This window comes from Caretta caretta, chromosome 3, assembly GCF_965140235.1.
Source record: "Caretta caretta isolate rCarCar2 chromosome 3, rCarCar1.hap1, whole genome shotgun sequence".
NCBI lineage: Eukaryota > Metazoa > Chordata > Testudines > Cheloniidae > Caretta > Caretta caretta.
The window spans coordinates 93,458,586-93,475,679 of record NC_134208.1 but is presented as its reverse complement, the minus strand read 5'-3'; the positions used below and the strand labels follow the sequence as shown (position 1 = coordinate 93,475,679).

Sequence of the window (17,094 nt, the reverse complement as noted above, 5' to 3'; positions counted from 1 at the left end):
TTAGGAATCTAAACAGAAATTAGGACCCTAACTCCTTTTGAGCATGGGTGCATAATGACCACTAGAGGGGGTGGCAAATAAGCTTTGCTGTCAGTGCAGCATACTGTTGTCAGCCATGTAGTTTAAATGACATTTTGGAGTCAATTAAGAGAAATGTTTAGAGTTAATTGAAAACAATTAGAGAAATATTCAAAATAAAGAAGGTTGGTGAAAGTTGTGAAGCATAAAATAAACAAAGGGAGTAAAAAGGCTTCAACCTCTTGGTCACCTGTATTAAATGCAGACCAGATCAAAGGCTACTGTGTGATGATTGCTCTGTGACCCATGTGAAATGAGTTTGGTGATCTCAATCCAGTTCCCATCAGACAAGTGTCCACAGCACAAAACCATCACTTCAAACAACACAGATTGGCTGCCTCTCTGGAAGTCTCAGCAGAGAGGCCAAGGACTCACTTGTAATAGAGACTAAATTTCCCCTTCATGTCAGGATTTAAACTCAGTGGCATGGACATGTGAGGAAGCTTGCATTGCCAGTTTGTCACTGCCCATATAGTACCTCTCCTTTGAAGTCTCCATTTTGCAGGGACGACCATCTGACACTTTCACAAGCACTCGAATTTGCACAGAGCAAAAGCACACATTTCAACAAAGCTCAATGGGACTTTTAGAAGATTCTTCAGAATGGTCAGCTAATAATTATGTTTTCAGTAGTTGTCTCTCCTTCCCATTAAGCCCTACTGATCATCGTAAGATATTACAGTGACAGACAGTGTATAAAAGCATGTCTAGCTAGCTAGATAAAATTAGCTACCCTACCTTGGGTCTGGGAGTGGGTGATTGGGAGATAGGGTTTTATCACCAAATACAGCACGTCTGATCACCCAGGAACACACATCCCCAATAATGTCACTTCCACACAGTCCTAATGGATTTTGAACAGGCAATATGGAAATGAAAGAAGAGAAGGGGAAGACATGACCCAAATCTGTTCCTCAAGCCTAGAAGAATCATAGAAATGTAGGGCTAGAAGGGACCTCAAGAAATCATCCAGTCCATCCCCCCCACACTAAGGCAGGATGAGTTACACCAAGAATGCATCTTTTCTTCTGGAGCTTCAGATCTAGAAGAAGAATCTGGCTGGGTGTGCTGACTCTAGTCATGAACTAGTCAAAGGACAGCTTGCTTGACTGCAGAAGAGCTTGCATACCAGACAGGTCTAACTTAATCCCATGCTTTCTGCTATATAGTTTAGAAAGTTCACTCAAGTGTTGCACTGCCAGGGGAACACTAATGACCAAAGAGAATAGAATCTCAATTCCACTCCTAAAGACATGCTGCATGAATTAATCAATTCCTCACAAAACTCTTTACATTTAAAGTTTCATACTGTAGAGGAAAGTTTCATACTTGTAGGGGTGAATAAACTTCATCATCTCCTCCACACTTTGGGAGGTAGAATGGATTTCATATCCCTGTTACAGCAGATGAACATGAGGTCTGTGTAGGCACATTCAAAAACACAGGGCTTCGGCTGCCATGGAAAAGGCATGCCTGAGTCCACAACAATATGTGGACGTGGTATATGCAACCCATGGTATATGCTAACGCCCCAAACTCCAATGTCAAGATAAATGCCAGATCAGCAAAGGAGTCATTTGCATCAGAACTCTAAAAGTTGCTTTTTATTGATGTCTGATTTTTTTTTCTGAGAATTTTTTTTTTACCGAAAGTTGGGAAGAAGAGAGATTATACATCATGACAATAGTCACAGCTCTGCAGCATGCCAATTGCCCATACCAGGACTGCTGAACCTCTTATCTTTCTGTGGCTGAACAAAATAGTTTAATGAACATTAGTCTCAATTCACTGAAATACCAAAGTATAATCAACTGAAATAAAATTATAGGGAAAGGTAGAGCTTCCAAAATTAAAAAAAGAAAAAAAAATCTTCCATGGACAGGAAATGTACAGAGATTGTAATCTCAATCTGAACAATAAGAAACTAAGCTTTTCTGTTCGTTTAGGGCTCCTGATCATCAAACTGTTTTAAAAGTTAAAGCTGCAGTACTTTCTTGATTAAGATCTAAAAATATTTTGGTATAATGACAATCTGGCAAAGAACCTCCACCCAAATAAAGATTAAAAAGTGGACAAAATAAATTAATCTTACTATAAAACCTTCCATTACCCTCGTCACCACTTCTGTGGAATTCCTGCATATTATAAGCAGAACAAGAGTTATACTGAATGTCCAATCTGAAAATGAGAAACAATGGACTCATAATGTTCAAGTCACATAACCCACATGGAACTTTGTCTTATGAGTTATGGATGGCAGCATCACTGCTCATTTCTCACACACCATCATAAACTGTTATATTGTGTACCATTACAGTGATTTATGCTCAGTAGGCTTTTAAGGGACATCATATTTAATACTATCTACCAAAATGAAACCATATTTCATGTTATTTTTGAATTGCTTTACAAAACAAGGACAAGGCTTTTTAATTTTCACCCCTATGAAAGATGAAGTATTCCAGAGGGAACTAGACCTTGAGTGTCTCTCTGAACAGAGAATGTGAGGCCATCTCTAAGCAGACGCCAAAGTGTTCCCAATCTCAGTCTGAATGGCCATGAAGTGGTCACAAATCAGCAGAGATTATAAAGTAATCCAAAGCAGCAAGTTTACTAAGTGACATCTGATTTTCATTTAATTAATGTATAATTTATTATTAATTATTATTATTATTGATTCCTATATTGTGATAACATCTGTAGTATGATAGGCACTTTCCAAGCACATAAGATGACAGAATCCCTGCCATGAAGACCCTACACTCTGAAAGACAAAAAAAAAAAAAAAATGAAAGGGAAGGGTTGATGGCTGGCACAATTTGTTTGCTATGCTTTTGTATTGTTTATTTGATCAGCTGTCCCCACATACCCTCTTTCTTTGAGACTATTAGATGACTATTGTTTAGGCTTTTATGGCAGAAATGAGTCTTGGAGTGGGATTTGAAATATGACTGACTGATAACTTGATGGATTAGCTTGCTTCCATGCATGGGTGGTGGGGGGAGCACTGAAAAAAGCATAGAGACAGTTATGGAGACATGGATTAATGAGGCATGTTGCTGTCATCATTGGTAGAGAGCATGAGGTGACAGCACTGCAAAGAGAATCAGGTGGAACAAGTGGTGAGGGGCAAAACTGTGAAGGACCTCGAAGGTATTGACAGGAAGCTTGAACTTGATGTAGTGAATAAGTGGGGAGTCATATGGTCACATCAACGGACCAACTGATCATGGCAGCGACATTTTTTTATGATGTGAGTCTACAGGGAGCCTGACCGCATTGACAACAATGACAGAGTGTGGTGGCAGAGTGAAGTATTGAAGTTCAGCTTTGACTATTTTAATTTTAAGTTGATGAGGAGACATCCAGACATGTCAGACAAGAATTAGCTTCAAATAGTTACAGGAATGCCTCTGGAGAGTGCCCACCTCCATCAACTTTTTGGGAATGAGGCCATAGGATCTGGAACAATTTACAGTGCTCCTTCCTCCACCTTGGAGAGGGACAATATGGTTTCTGTTGTTCAGTAACCTGGAGAGAGTTGATTGCCCTTCTTGCCCACAGGAGTCGTTGATAGGTAGGAAACAGTTCTAAGGAAGGAAATTGCGATAGGGTGTCCATACAGCAACACCATTTTTGAAAGACCTGTTGGGCATGTTTACACTGGGGATGCATCACAGTAGTGATTGTACCTGTGCATTCTGGGTCTTCTGAAGCACCTATTCCATAATGCTAAGCGCTGTTGCTAGGACTAGGATCTTTGGAGTAAAATACAAATGCAATGCATTGCATTGTGGGGAAAAAGGCACAAAACCTGGCTGAACCAAGGGACCTGTAATGATTGTGATTTTCTGTTCACATTGGCAAGAAGCAAGTATAGCCAATATTTTTAAACACCCGGGACAGCTGTTGTTGCAAACTGAAGACACTGACAAGCTTTGCAAGGCATTCCAACCAATTGTTTTTGAAATGCCTTTTAAGAGCCTCAGACATACTCACAACTAGCAGTCTGTCTCTGATCAAGAGTCTCAGAAATGGAGTAACAAGTGAAATTGATTGCAGACCAGCATGGAGGTGAATGCACTTAGCTGTATGGAAGAAGCTGGCATCTTATATGCCCACAATGTACATGGCTCAAAGCTTTCTTCAGCACTAAACTCCCTCCCAATTATTTTAAAGATAAAACACATGAATAAAAATGAATTTTGAAATCCCTGGTGCAAATATAACTAACTTGTTAAATCCCTTTAGCTGGTATCAAGAATTTGCATCGGAAATGGATTTTATTTATTTGTGTCGCTAAGGGATAAAGTTTTAAAATTGTTCCAAGACAGCTGTTTCCATTTTAGTTGTTGTAAATGGATAATCATGGAGGCATGACACACACAAAACAGGTGGGGACTTTAACTCTTCCTTTCTCCATTCATATTCCTCCCTCACCATGCATATGCTTACTAGAGCTGTGCGAAGCTTCCCTAACAAAACCAAAACAAAAGCTTCCCTCATTTTGGGTTTCATTCTATAAGCAAATTTCACTGACATTCTCTCCCAATGAAACTGGGAGAGTTTCAGACTACTGATAGGCCTAACACCTTTCATATGGTTTCAAGTTTCCTTAGGACTTGGTGAAGAAAACAGAATTTCCTTGATGACATCTTTTCAAAAGGGATGGGGAATGTAGGAACAGCAGATCAAACAGAATGGGGAGGAGCTGATTGACTGGTAGCAGCTTACTGCCCCACAAAGATGTCTGAAGATGAGCTGGTAGCAGACCACTGGCCCCAGACTCCAATGAAGATAACACCAAGTAATGAAGGTCCTGGATGCTTTTAATTTGGCCTATGTGGGGGAAGATCCTGAGGTCATATGGTTTTGCTTTAGGGTTTAGATTAATCCAAGTAGCAAAGCCAACTGAAATGTGCCCACCTGTAGGACAGACTGAAAGAGGCATGTTTCACATAGCTCTAATGCACACTCATGTCTGCAGAGAGTCCTACTGTTACTTAGAACATTGTACTAAGTGAACAGTAGGGGGATTTAGTCAAGCCACTTCCATTGACTACCTCAGGTAGTTCTCCAAACCCTGGAGAATTCTGACCAGATGGCAAAGTTAGTTCAATCTTCCTTTTTGAGAAACGCTTTATTATGTTCACTCATTAATATATATATATATATATATATATACATATACAAACTGAGAAAATGATCAAAATACCAGCTCTGCAATACTATTAGAATGATTTATGAAATAAATTAATACAACCCATAGGGTACCTTTCATGGTTTAAAAGTGCCCTCTCATTCACTGTGAGTGGTTCTCTGTGACATGGGGCATAAAATGGCATGCATGATTGCATGTTTTGTATTAATAGGCAAAAAATGAGTAGCAATTTGCCCGATTCAAAGAAACAGGATTACATTTTAAAGAGATGGGGAAAAAATAAACCAAATGGGAAGGTGCTTCTCAAAAGCTCAGGTTTCTTCCCAAGTGACCAAACAAACCTGAAAGTACAAAATTAATTAAATGAGAGCACATTTATAATAAGCGAAGTTGAGTGTATAGTTAGAAAACTGATTCATGAATAAATGCACAAATGCCAGGTTCAATTTGCTCTGGTTTGTGAGGCTTTTTGCTATTTATAATTATTTGGATAATTAATTATAATTATAATTATTCAGGTTTTTGCAAAATGTTCATCTATCCCAAAGTTTAGCACAAATAATTATTCATCTTAAATTTATATTAGAAGTGCATTGTTCACTATCCTTCTGTTTCAAAAGTTGGCTAGCCAATCAGTGATTCAACACAACTCTCATGTAACATGACTGGTAAACCAGCTGCTTCCCTCCAGCTCTGCAACAATTCCTGTTCTCGATTAGACTGGGGTAAAAATCCTCTGCTGTGGCTGATGTTGCTGGATGCCCCGTCCCTAAGGCCTGGGAGTGGGTGACATTCATCTGCTGTTGTCCCACCCCAATAACCCGAGCCCCTGTTGTTGTTGTTTTTGGTCCGTAGGGAAGGGGAGCAATAAGAAGGAACCAGCTGGAGCACTGGGACCCAGGAAAGCAGTGAAGAAATGAATTTGGGTGGTAGATTCATAGCTTTTTTCCCCTCCAGCACTGGATGGTCTGAAGTCCAGCAGGACGGGAAAGTTTCTGTGACATCTGTGGGGATAGATGAGACAGGGTGGATCAGGGAGACAAGAGCATCTCTGGGATCTGGAAAAAGTGTGGCATTTGGAGGCAGTTGAGTAATGCTTACTTGGAACCATCTGGTGCTAGAGTTTATAAAGCCTAGGAGCTTAAGTATTTTTGTTCCTCATCTTCGAGTCATGGTTTCTCCAACACTCTACTAAGTACTGTGTCTGAAAAGGGTTGGTGTTCCACAGCACTTCAGTGACCCCACAAGGGACAGTGGCAACTACAGCAGGACAGGCAGCAGCGGAAACAAAATCAGCTAAAATACAGTGGGGCTTGTACCAATTGTGTGTGCCTGTGTGTAATCTGAAGGAGGGATGTGGGAACACATGGGGGATCAATTGTTGTGGGGAAAGCAGACATGATCAATCTGTTTGGAAGGGGAAAATGAACTGGTGCATGTTGAGGTGAAGGGGCAGAGAGAGAAGAGGGAAAATAAATCTCTCTTTCCATTTCCTCAGTCTCTTTCCAGTCATTGTTTATCCCACCCAATCCTCCTATTCTCCCCTCTACCCAGACTCGCCTAATTTTTTCTACTAACACCATTTAAAGTTTTTTTTTGCTCTCATTTTACAATATAAAGGAGAGTAAGATTGAAAATGAATAAGGAGGGAGCACCTTAATCCCAATAGGAGAGAAGAGATAGAAGAAGCTCCATCTGCCACCAGAATCATTGCACCCATTTTCTGTCCTCAGCCCAGGGAAGGAGGATCTGCCATCTACCCTACATACTACTGGAACACCTTGCCATGTCACAGGAAAGGAGCTGGAGGCCTCTGCACCCTCAGCAAGAACTTCATTTCAAATTGATGTACATTTAACTTCTATTGGTGTTTTGTTGGGTGATGGTGGTAGGTATGGCTTTATCAAACCAAATAGGCTCATATTTTAAATAGCCCTCCAAAAAACCTCTAAATATTGTATTAGGCAGCTGTTTGACCTTATGTGTTAATATGTTCATTTAAAATAAGGGACAACTTTTTAAAATAATCAAGTCAACAAAATCAGAGACAGTCTGAAATTAATTTGCTCTGTGGTATAGTATTGTAAGGAAACTATATTATTATTTATTCAGCATTGAGAGTGTGCTTGCTATTGTACAGGACACAGAATTAAATCCAGTCCCTTCTGTAAGGCACTTACATCTATAAAAGGTGGATAACACCAAATACTCTGGAAAATCTAGAGGACATGGAAGGTTCTACCAGAGGAACTTTTATACACTCATGCACATGTCAATAGGTGGCTGATAGAATATTTATTGATATGCTTTCTAGTTTGTGGGCTTCATTGAAGTAGAAAGTCTTGAGGAGGGATTTGAAAAAAGGGAAATAGGAAAAGATTTAAAGAAATTAAATATGCAGGGGGTTTCAAAAAGGGAAATATGGGATTATATTTTAAAGATAGGAAATAGAAGAAGCTAATAAAACATATGCAGTGCATTAAAGAATGGAAATGGGTTAAAATAACAATTGAGAACAAATTTTAAAAAGTAAAATAGTCATAGATTATAATGACATAGCAAATGTTATTAAACAAACAGTAAGGAGCCATGGGTTAAAATAATTAATCTTTTTTTTAAAGCTAATGATTCAGAACCATCAAGCTGTTCACACAGATAAACTATATAACCATGTATTTTTATTACAGTTACCTTGTGCCTCCATCCTTCTTTCCTCTTATTTCTCCTGATTCAAGAAAACATCCTTATTCAAGACATAAGAATATGTTTAAGTACTACGGAAATCAATGGGATTTATGCACATCCTTAAAAGTGCCAGCTTCTAGGGTAGAGGACAAGTTACAGATACAGGGAGAGGATGGAAGAAGGCACAAAGATAAAAGAGATGAAAGGAGAGATGAGTTGAGATTCAATGCACATTTTTCAGTACATTTCAAACACTTATTTAACCAATGCTTGCATTCACCTTTAATTGTTTTCTTCTTTGTACTATCCACTGCTAAACAAGAGGGATTCAAAATATGAAGTCTAAGCTATAAATTAACATCAATGGTTGGAATAGATAATTCCGGGAGCATTTATTTTGTATGCACTGAAATAAGTGTTAGAAATAATGTTTCTATTCTCATCATGCTCCCCTGGAGTATGCTTCTGGAGAGACTAAAGCAGCAAACAGCAGATCAAATCTGGACAATCCGGAGCCTGGTTACCATGATACCGGAGCAGTATTCATTAGGTCTTCACTTTTCATTCTTCAGCATAGTGTTAAGGGACTGTCAGCAGCAAAGCACTTAGTAACAGAGAATCTCGTGGCCTGTCACAGGGCTGACATTATCTGTTTCCAAGAAATGCATGTAGATTCCTTCTTTGCCAGTAGGCTGACAAATAAGAGACTATGACATTGTTAGCTAGAATCTTGATGGAAAATATGGCAGAGCCATTTATGTGAAATCTGATATTGATTATGTGGAGAATTTACCCCCTGCTTGACCTCGTTATGACACTGCAAGAGTCAGTCAGCTTAAAGTTGCAAATGTTTATAAACTTTCTAATGAAGCCTGGAACACCCCAACTTTACCAACATTTCAGTATCCATTCAGGGGACCTCAATAACCACCACACCTCATGCGACAACAGAAAGTCTGAAAAAAATGGACTAAATCACACAGATGGGGCTTCTATACATGATTTATATCTCTTGCCTGACCCTAAGCAGCCATCCACCTTTTTCTCCACGTGATGGAGGATGACGAGAACACTCCATCACTAGGAGCTGGACTTTATCACTCTGGTCTTTCTTTAGCAGCTAATGAAACTAGTGAAATTTTTTCACTTAAATGATACATGTGTATCTCTGAAGCAGTCGGTACATCAGGAATGGCCATCATTCACCACGAAGGGTCCCTTGCAAGTGTGGCAATGTTTGAAGCCTGGGGATCTAGTCATATCCTAGAAAAAAAGAGGATTCCTGACAAAGGACCTCCCTACCTCAGGGGGACTGAGGCAAGCCCTGAGTCAGAGTAAAAAATTGCAAAAACTCAAAACAAGAACAAAATAAAATAAAATAACTAAATAATAATAAAAAAATAAAGTAATAAAAGGTCTACAATAAAGCAGCAAAGTCTCTGCTTAGGTAGGGACTGTGAACTTGGCTTAGGCCAAGGCAGTTAAGAATGAACTGAGAGTGTTTCTTCCACAGAAACCCCTGCTTGAGGGGGGATCTGATAGCTGCTTTCAACTACCTGAAAGGGGGTTCCAAAGAGGATGGATCTAGACTGTTGTCAGTGGTAGGAGATGACAGAACAAAGGGCAATGTCTCAAGTTGCAGTGGGGGAGGTTTAGGTTGGATATTAGGAAAAACTTTTTCACTAGGAGGGTGGTGAAGCAGTGTAATGCATTACCTAGGGAGGTGGTGGAATCTCCTTCTTTTGAGGTTTTTAAGGTCAGGCCTGAGAAAGCCCTGGCTGGGATGATTTAGTTGGGTCCTGCTTCGAGCAGGGGGTTGGGCTAGATGACCTCCTGGGGTCCCTTCCAACCCTGATATTCTATGATTCTATGATCCTTGATACAGGACATGAGGCTGCATAGGATGCATGTGGGAGCCGAACAGGCACTGCTACCTAAAATCTCCGATTGAAGGCACATGGCAGACATACAGATGCTACTTGAAGAAAAATCAAATGTGGAATCTTCCAGGTCATTAGTCATTAGGCTTCCAGCCCAGAGAGACCAGCTCTGTATCTTTTAATTTATTAGTCGACAAAACAACTTTCTTCCAAGTCTGTGTACTCAGTTTGATTAGTTCATTGTCAACTGTGGAACTTGAACAATAAAAAAGAGAAAAAAATACCCCCAAATTACTTATACAATGACACAATGATAAATTATACATCATAGTATGGTAATAGAATTTACCAGCAATTCTGGCTACACCCCAGCTGGAAGACATCCCCTTCATCAGAGCATACCACACAAAATCTCATTTAAATGTCTATGCATAATTTGCCATCTGAAAGTTTTAAACCAGCTGCTCACAGACATGCTTATTTTCTGTAACTTCAGTAATTCAGACAGAATATTTCCTTGAGCTTCTGGGCAGAGTTAGGGACATTGTTTTTCTCTTCTCCAGACTCTATTGTAATTATCTGAGGATGATCTAGCACAGAACCTGCCATTTAAGCTTTCATTCAAAATATCCTCATACACCATAAAGCAAAGTCCTTTAGGTTGGTTTAGCTTTAGCAGATGCGTTATTATAGGCCCTTCAGCCCTCTAATCAACATGCATTAGGAGCTTCTTTTAACTGCTGTGCAAAACCATTCAGGCTGTAGAGCGGATGATTTTTTTCTCCCCTTCGGTTTCAAATAGAGTACTCATGAAAGATTACTCAATGTAACAGAAAGAGCAATAACAGTAGCTTGAATGAACATGTTGGCAAGATTCAACTTTGTTAGACAAACACCAGTCAGGGATAGTCCTTCCTCAGAGCAGGGGCCTGGACTAGATGACTTCTGGAGGTCCTTTCAAGCCCTACGGTTCTACGATTCTATACAGTTCTGCCAGTGCACTTCAACCCTCACTTGCAACTTCTGCTGCCCCAGTCCTTGGCCTCTTGTTCACAGTCTGTCTAGCTAATGTCCAAGTAGAACAAGGAGCACCGGAATAAGTACTGGGTCTATGCAGGGGGGGTGCAGGGGAGGACAGAAACTCTGGTGCTTCTGTGGAGCATCTTTTTCTTGCCCACCCAGCCATTGCAGGCATTAAACATTTATGTTTGCTTTTTTAAAATTATGTGAGAAACTGGTTAGTTTTTTGGGGTGGTTCACCAGAAATTATCTTATGAGAAAGCTGTCCCTACACAGATGTTTTGCAATGTGATTAATTTTAGGCCAGCTCTCATAATTTGTGAAAATCTGGTGACTGCATTTAATAATTAATGACAACCACAACAGCCACAGGAATAAAAGATAACTTTTAAATGGCACTTCCATCAGAGGATCTCAAAGGGCTTGTCTATGCAGCATTTTAAAACCCACAGCAATGAATCTGAGAGCCTGGGTCTACAGACTTGGGCTTGCAAGGCTAACACGATGGTGCTAAAAACAGCAGTGGGGACATTGTGGCTCAGGCTGTAGCTCAGGCTCTGAAGCCTAAATATCTACACTGTTGTTTTTAAGAGATGTAGCACAAGCCCTGCATGCCTGAGTCAGTTGACCTGGGCTCTCAGACTCACTGCCACAGGCTTTAAAATGCTTAAGACATACCCAAAGTGTCTCATGAACAGCCTCACAATTTCTGCCAGGTAAATAAATATCATCATCCCCCTTTTACAGATAAGGAAAGAGGGGCAGAGAAGTTAAATTAGTCACAGTAAGCCAGCACCATTACTATAACCTTGGTCTCCTAATTCCAACCAGTAAGGCCTTGTCTACACTACAGAGTTTTGTCAACGGAAGTTACGCTGATGATCTAAAGGTGCTATAATTACATCACCTGTGCATTTCACACAATGCTCTTTTTGACGGCAGAGGACATCCACAGTTGGTACACTAGCATCAATGGTGAGAGCAGTGCACTGTGGGTAGCTATGCCACTGTGCTACTCGCCATCTTCTGCAGCTAGGAGTTGTGGAATGGATCGCAGCACGTCATGGGTGTGAGCTCAACATCCCATCATGCATATTTCCATCCCATCATTCCATTGGCTTCCAACTGCATTTCACACATTTTTCAGTGCCCCTGTTTACTATGCACCCGCCATCTCTCTCTGAAAGGATGGATCCTGCAGTGCTCTCTGTTGCAGTTATGAACACATCGCGGATGGTCCTGTAGTATATCATGAGCACCCAATCTGAACAGGAATCAGAGTTGTCTGACCTGCTCTATGTCATGGGAAGAAACAACACCAGATTACTTTTGGCATTCATGGAGCAGCTGCATATGGTGGACCGTTGATTTTGAGCTTGGGAAACATGCACTGAGTGGTGAGATCACATCATTATGTAGGTCTGGGTTAATGAGTAGTGGCTGCAGAAAGCCATCTTCCTGGAACTGTGTGCGGAGCGCATCTCAGCACTGTGGCACAAGGACACCAAAATAAGAGCAGCTCTCTTGGAGGACAAGTGTGTAGCGACTGCTGTGTGGAAGTTGGCAACTCCAGACTGCTACCAGTCGGTCACAAATCAGTTTGGAGTCAGGAAGTCCACCACTGGGGCTGTGTTAATGCAAATGTGCAGGACCATTAATCACATTCTGCTATGAAGAACTGTGAGTCTTGGAGATGTGCGTGAAATAGTGGATGGCTTTGCAGCAATGGGATTCCCTAACTGCGGCAGGGCAATAGATGGCAGGCATAACCCAATTTTGGCCCCAGTCCATCTTGCCATGGAGTACATCAACAGAAAAGGGTACTTCTCTATGGTATTTCAGATGCTTTTGGATCACCATAGGAATTTCACTAACATCAACGTGGGGTGGTCAGGGAAGGTGCATGATGCGTGCATCTTCAGGAACACTGTCCTGTATAGAAAGCTGCAACCAGGGACTTTCTTTCCAGACCAGAAGATTCCAACATAGGATATTGAAACACCCACAGTGATCCTGGGAGACCCAGTGTACTCCTTACTCCCATGGCATATGAAGTCTCACATGGGAAATCTGGACAGCAGCAAGGAGTGCTTCAACAACAGGCTGAGCAGACGCAAAATGACTGTAGAATTTGTGTTTGGCAGATTAAAAGCATACTGTAGCTGTCTTTATGGCAGGTTAGACCTAAATGAGGAAAATATTCCCAGGATCATAGCTGCCTGCTGTGTGCTCCATAATATTTGTTAGGCTCAGGGTGAAAAGTTTCCCCTAGGGTAACGCACGGAGGCCAATAACCTGCTGGCTGATTTTGAGCAGCCAGATACCAGGGCTATTGGAGGGGCACAACAGGAAGCTATTTGAATCAGGGAGGTTTTGAGGCACCATTCTGACAATCAGAACCAGAACTGTGTCTTTCTATACAGCACCCTGCCCTGCTTTATTAAGTTGCCACCTTGCATGAAAATTTCGATGATTCCTGCCCATGATCTGTAGTCTTTAAATGTGCTAGTTGCCACTGTGTATTAATTCCAGCAGCAACCACCATGTTTAGGAGACAAATAACAGTATGTTTTTATTAAATACCAATAAACAACACACACAACTCTTGGTGGAAAGGGAGATCACAGTGAAGGACAGTGTAGGCTCTCCGAGTAGTGTGTAACTCCAGCTATCATTTTGGAAGTTGTCTGAAGGGGTGGAGTGAATGGGGTACCGAGATGGGCCGGGAGGTTACAAGGAATGTGTGGGAGGAGTTTGGGGAGCACATAGCAAGCATTTCTGTATTGGCTGCAGGGGTGAGGGTGAGCATGCATGTATTCTCCCTGAAACATGATTAGAGACTTCAACATAGAATCATAGATTAGGGTTGGACGAGACCTCAGGAGGCCATCTAGTCCTCTTTGCTCCTCCTTGGTTGCTTCCTTATCTGGCAGAGGCACTCTGCAGGTATGTAGAGGGTGGCCCTGAAGGCCACATCTGCAGAAGAACCAGAAACAATAAACAGAAGCATGATTGTTAGTGCGCTCACAGCATCAAATCATTATAGTAAAATGCACCTCTTTTTAAAATGCACCTCCCTTGGCAAGCACACAGCTCAGTGAACACCCTAAACATGCAGAGTTCGGCTAGGGGAAGGATACTAAACAAAGGGAAAAGCGTTTAGGCAGTTTTTAAAAAGGGATTACTGCAGGTGAGGAGAGACAAAATTGTAAATTCTTCTACCATTTTTCACAGGTGGGGGTCACTGAAGCTGATATTTCACTCCTGAGCGTAAGCCAGGATGCCAGGGTGCATCTTTTGCATGCGTGTGGCTTCAAACCAGGTCCCTATGCTTCTCTCCTGTGTGCCACTTTGGTCCCTGCACAAGTAAAAGTTTCATACAGTGGGGGGATGGAACAAAGAAGCTCTTCCAGGGAACCTCCAGTAGAGGATTGGTGAGTACCTAGAGACCTCCTAGAGAGCTCTCTGGAAGATTCCCATGAAATCTCGGTGTGCATTAACACACTGTTCCGCTACACTGCTTAGCTGCACAGGGGAATATGAAACATACGCAAACACAGCTAGTCTTGTATATTTCTATCTCTTCACCCACTTCTAGAATATAACAAAGCAAAGGACTGCTCGACCTGATATAAATGAGCAGCATCAACTTAAAAAGATCACTTACCAGATCTCTCTCTCCTGCATTATGAGTGCCAGAGATGGCGTGCTGGGACTGGTTTGAACCCTCCTGGGTCAAGAAGAGGTCCTCGCTCGCCACGGTACTGGATAACCTTGTCACTTGTCCCATCTCATCCTCCAACTCGACCTCCTCATCCATGACTTCATCCTCGGGGTTGAGTATGCTGTCCGCAGTCCCCAGCCCACTGAACTATCCACAGGGCTGTTGGTGGTGGAAGGGAGGTAGCTGCCAAAGATGGTGTCCAGCTTCTTGTAGAAGCATCAGGTCTTTGGCACAGCATCAGAGAGACGGTTTGATCATGAGAAATCTGATCACAGGTATAGAAGTTCCTATGTCTAGAGTGGAGCTGGGACTGCACAGCCTCTTCTCTCCACAGTGCCATCAGATTCAGCAATTCAGGTGTGCTCCAAGCGGAAGAGCATTTGCTGCGTGGCGCGCCATGGTCAACTGGGAAGATGTGATATGAACTGTCCATGCCAAGGAAACAGAAAGTGAAATTTCAAAAATTCTTGGTCCTTTAAAGGGGGAGGGACTGATGCCTGTTTACCGGGCGGCAGAGCAGTGGAGTTCAAACTGCTGACCAGAGCAGTCAGGATTGGCATTGTGGGACACCTCCTGGAGGCCATTTACAGTGACATAACCAAGCGCAGTGTCTACACTGACACTTTGTCAAAATAACTTTGCTGCATAAAGCTCTACACCTCTTGTTAAGGTGGTTTTTGTTTGTGTGCAAAGCAGGAGAGTTTTGTCAGTGGAAAGAGCATTGTAGTATGTACAGTTCTACTGTTATGTCAACAAAGGCTGACTTTTGTCAACAAAACTCTGTAGTGTAAACAAGGCCTAAAGAACACCACCACTTTTAGTGTCTCTTAAACTGCTGAGTATGTTCTCATTTTCTCCTATTTCTGTGGCCTGTTGAATAGCCTGCTGCATAGAGTTACATTATCATTAGAAAGTGAAAGAGTTTATTTACAAAATTATAATGGCAATATAAGCACAAAATTTCACAGAGTATAACTCAGGTCTCAAGGATCAGGAACAGAAGAAATGTTTTAGAGTACATGAGATACGGGTTCAAATGTACACTTATGCTACACTGGTAGTGTTGTTTAATTTTAGATCGCTCCCTTTTAGTGTCTTAATTTTGCTCTACAGACCTGATTATTATACTCAAGGCTAAGTGAATCTACATTCAGATGCAGGCTTCCAGGGGGCACTACATTAATCTTCAGTGCTATTCTGTCCTTTTCCTCCTTTTGTTCTTTACAAACTTTTTTAGTTTTAAAAGCTACCTGCCAAGATTGTACTAAAAAAAAATCAGAATTTGTTTACAAAATCCCTAACTAAGTCAAACATATAGGCCATGTCTACACTTACTGGGGATCGATGCTGCTGCAATCTATGCAGAGGGGGTCGATTTAGCAGATCTAGTGAAGACTGACTAAATCAACCACAGAGCACTCTCCGGTCGACTCTGGTACTCCACAGGAAAGAGAATAAGGTAAGTCTCCGTGAGAGCATGTCCTGTCAACACGGCATGGTGTAGAAACTGCAGTAAGTCAACCAAAGCTACATAACTTAGGTCAACTTGTCCCAGTAGTGTAGACAAGGCCATAGATGGCTATTTTAAAATGTGATTAGCACTAGAGCTTGCAAATAACTGGTTTTGGGGGTTTGCTGAAAAATCAGGGGGAAAAATTGATTTGACCCAAACCAAAGCTGAACATTCAAATAAACTTCAGCAAATTAGAAAAATCAGCAAAACATGTATTCAACCTGAAATGAACCATTTCATTTCTTGGTACTTTTTAACATAAAAGAAAAGGAAATAAAAGGCTAGATTCACAAAACAGCTGGAGGAGAAACTGCCACTGCCTCCCTTCTAACTTTTAGCGCAGTGGTCAAGGCACTAACTTGGACATGGGTGACACTAGTTCTATTTCCCTCTCCTCCTGATGTGGAGCAGATACATGATCTTGGGTCTCCCATGGAAGTCTCCCCTCACCGTCAGGCTATAGAGTCATTCTCACTCTCTTCTTTGTCCCAATCACTATACAAGTATTTTATACACCATCATGTCCTCTTCTAGCCATTTTGTGAATGGCATTTAAATCCCCAAAATAAAATAAAGTACTGTTTTGGTTGAAACAATTCAGGGAATTTGTGTAAATTCAAAAATAGTTTCAGATTGACCAAAACTGCATTTTTCAGTAAATAAACTATTTGGTTGAAAAATTTCACCCAGCTCTAATTAGCACTAATTCAGTAACATTAGAGCCAATCATTAACCCACTAGAATCTCAGCTCCAGATTTCCTGCTGTCTATTTCAGAGCAAGTGACATCACAGCCATCACAATCATAAGGCAGTACATTGGAAAAGCTAAGAAACTTTCTGGGCAATTCCTGCTGCTACTGCTAAAGTATTGGCAAAATTCCCATTGACGTCAATGGCAGCAGGAGCAGGCTGGAACACCTTCCTTCTCAGCAATGTCCTTTTGGACTAAAATTAACCAAACATAATTTCAGCCCTCAAATGAACATCATTTTTAGGGTGACCACATTTCCGAAAAGGGAAAATGGGACACCG

At 41.3% G+C, this 17,094-nt stretch overlaps 1 long non-coding RNA gene across 1 annotated transcript in view; it reads right to left on the bottom strand.

The window, feature by feature from the left end:
* Window positions 1–13,370: 13,370 nt before the first annotated feature.
* Window positions 13,371–17,094, bottom strand: part of LOC142071416 (uncharacterized) — a 39,645-nt gene continuing 35,921 nt past the window's right edge. Inside the window, exons 3-4 of the long non-coding RNA XR_012667449.1 lie at window positions 14,492–14,973; window positions 13,371–13,800 (exon numbers count right to left, since the gene is read on the bottom strand). This is a non-coding gene — a long non-coding RNA (uncharacterized LOC142071416). The remainder of the gene's footprint in view (window positions 13,801–14,491; window positions 14,974–17,094) is intronic.